The following is a 3796-nucleotide window of genomic DNA, read 5'->3' on the forward strand; positions in this document are numbered from 1 at the left end:
ATCGATTCACTTCTAATTCAACATTAGTATTTGACCAATAGATCTGACGTAAACGTCATATTGACGTACGAACAGTGTTGCCATCTGTAGATAACACAACACAACTTCAGCTGACACAAGTGCGGTGTCAATTATTTTAGAGGTTATTTTGAAATTTAAATACTTAATTTTTAACTTAATCTGCGTCACAGTAATTTGTACCCTAGAATATGATTTATTCATATAAATAAAAGCCGTTTCTCTCTCCCGATTTTTACGTTCAGAAGGGATACTTAAAGGGTCCTCCGCTCAGACGTGAAGGCGCTGTTTTCGGCATTCAAATTAATGGCGCAAAATTTGAAATGAAAACTAGTGGGGCGCATTGCAACGTGCCTTAAGGCAAATTGCTGGAACTTCCCGTACCAGACATTATTTTTTTTCAAAAGATTAACATTTTCGAAAAAAAATTACTCTGAAAAACTAGATTTTTGAGAAACTATAAATTTTTGACAAAAATTTACTTTTTTTTGAAAAAAAGACTTTTCGAAGAAAAGTGCATTTAGAAATATTTTGGAAATTCTAAACTTCTATTCAAAGCAATCGTACTGCTTTAACTGCATAGAGACGAAATATCGAAGCGCGTAAGCGCCACGCCGCCGTCTAACGGATAAGCATTCGTACGGAACCCATAGGAATTTAAAACAAAATTTATATTTATTGTTAAAATCTCAATAAAATATCTGATAATTTGATGTGCATATGTGTAATGATCATTTTTGACCGCCAGATGGTATTTTTTTTTACTTTTATTACTAGATCTCCGAAACTGCTAGGCCTGCCTTCATGAAAATTTGATCAGTTGTTTATCTTGTTAATACAAGTAAAACGTTTTTTGAATTATTCAAATCGGACTTTTTGCCCCATATCTTCGGAACGACTAGACCTGCCTTTGCCAAAACTAATCAGCACGTCTCCTTATCAATACGAATAATATAGACTAATAATATAAAACATTCAATATACTATAAATCACTACATAAAACAGTCAGAGGATAATTTTCCTCGTTTGATTATTTTTATTACTCACAGACAGACCATATATAAATGGTATATAAAGTATGGTATGGTATTTAAAAATGATTAGAATGCTATTAAATATTATATATGTTATATTTTCACTTCTGAACTGAATACTTTCCTCAAAAGTATTCGAACTGAAAATTCTATTGACACAAAATTATAAATTGTTAAATCTCAATTCATATTGATTGTCCTGTTGATTATTTTCCTATATCGACAAGTTCATGCAACTATCCCTGAAACAAAATGCCACTTACACTTAGCTTTAAATTCAATTACAATATGAATTCAATCAAATTACACACAGAAATATCTGAATTAATGTAGTTCAGAAATATTTAAGAAGTCAAAAAATGTTTAGGTTTCTTTATATATCTTTGCTAATAAAAAAAATACGGAGATGATTATATTGACAATATAAAATAATAAGATTATATTGAAAAGTTTGAATACAAAACTGGCACAATTACCACATATTATTAAACAAGTATTATAACAAAAATATATATAAATTTAATATTATTATTAAATAAATAAATGAAATTGAACATGTTGTAAGAGAACTCATATTTGCAAATAATGTTCTATATTTTCATTGAATATTTTACATATTTGTGCCAGAGTGTAGATTTTTTTTTACACAAATTTATACGTATTTTTTCATGAGCTTTGATAGTTTCTGCTTGAAGTATTCATACACAAATTATTCATTTAATATGAAGTTTTTTAATAACAAAATACATATATTGGCCTCATGGAATTATATAAGAACGAATCATTACATTTAGTCAACATTTATAATATAAATTTGTTACTCAGTTACATTACGGCAACACATAGTGTTTACTGGGATGTTTATCTTAAATATATTACATTAATTTGCAATTCTGTGTTCAACAACTGCTTGGAGATCAATAATGAAATCATATTTCATCGTCCCTGTCTGATACATAAATAATTTACAACTCAAAATAATTACAGTATTATTCTGAAGAGCAGTATAACAACACCAGAAACAATTAGAACTTGAAATAACTTTGAAGAATGGCCCAGCAGATAACCAGTCGAGCTAATGCAATTTACAATTCACAATGATAAAAGTTTAAATGTTAGTCAAATCACAAGCCAAAAGATTGTTTATATCTCTTAGATGTTATTTCTTTCAAGGCAATCAAGAATCATGACATTTTTTTCAGGAATGTTTATGGAATCTATAAAAAAATCAATTAAATGAAGTTTAGTTATATAACTCATTGTTCCATAGTCGATGTATTATACATCTGAAATAATTGTTATATCAAAATTATTGTAATGTATACCTGCACAATAAACCTTCACCATTACAGAATGTAATGTCCTATTAGATATACTGAAATACATTACACTACCAATATATTCACTTGTAACAGAATCTATTCAACCATTGAATTGAACATTCTCGTAAATGTAAATTTAAAAAAAAAATATATATAACTGTCTGCATGTAATAAACAAATATCGATTTTGTTACAATAATTATGCACAATACCACAGACATTTAATACGCCATATTTTAATAGTAAATATTGTTATTTGTGAATAAGAAACTGTTTATATACCTTAAGATAATGTGATAACATAAAAATTAAACATACAGGTAGAATTATATATATTAACAGTGTAAAAAATCTCATCTTTTTTTTTGATAAATATTTATTAAATATATTAATTATAAATTGAATAAAAATTGGAACATTAAATTGAAACAAAAATTGAAACTGGCTCTTGATTTATATAATCTTAATATGAAATAAGTGTTGGTAATTTAGGTACTATACTATAGTGTGGAATGAATATAATTATCTCAGTTTATGTTTGTGCGCAGGTGGATGCCAAGGAAATTTAAATACAACACAAATTCAAATTCATTAATGGTTAAAAAGTTTATCTCATTATTTATTTTTATTAGCTGTTTGAAATAACAATTTGGGTTTTATCTCATTATTTATTTAAAAAAATATATAAGCACTGGAATTGCAACATTGAGGTTTAGTCTGCGTCTTCTGAGCAACATGATAAACTACTTAGATCAGCATGGTCTATCATCCAGGTCCAGAAGCAGGATTTGAAGTGAAAACTATTAGAAGAGTAATCTGAAATAAAAAATTATTTTTAAAAAATATATATAAAATAACTCCAACAAAAAACTTATTCATGATAATTCATATAATTTTAAAAGAATTTTTAGTGGAGTGTCCTCAATTTGACATCAAAATTTCCTGAGAGTTTTATCGTTACCATAATTGGTACCAATACTTATGTAAAGGGAAAGAATGAATATTCATTGAATAAATAAAGCTAACTATATCTATATCTTCATAAATAACGTTTTCATTAATAAATTATTTATTAATGACAAAAAAAATTAAGATTTATGATTAGAAATGCTCACGAAAGTTAAAATTTTGTGTTGCACATACTTATACATTCTCAGGAAGTGAATAATAGATTAAATTGAATGAGATTTTTGATTAATTAATAAAACATTTTTCAATAAATAAAAACTCTAGAGGCTTTGATAGTTTCAAACGTTACTAAATAATTTAAATAATCCATTTTCTTAAAAATACTGTTTCTATATAGTATAAACATTTAACACGCTGCATTTCTACGAAAATCCGGCCCGGCATAATGTCAAGTATAATAAGAATATAAATCAGTTTTCTGGAACCACGCCATATTAATAAAGTAGGCGAGT

The sequence above is a fragment of the Ctenocephalides felis genome, unplaced genomic scaffold (assembly GCF_003426905.1).
Source record: "Ctenocephalides felis isolate EL2017-DRISC unplaced genomic scaffold, ASM342690v1 CF-g0.4_SCAFFOLD_01447, whole genome shotgun sequence".
Classification (NCBI taxonomy): domain Eukaryota; kingdom Metazoa; phylum Arthropoda; class Insecta; order Siphonaptera; family Pulicidae; genus Ctenocephalides; species Ctenocephalides felis.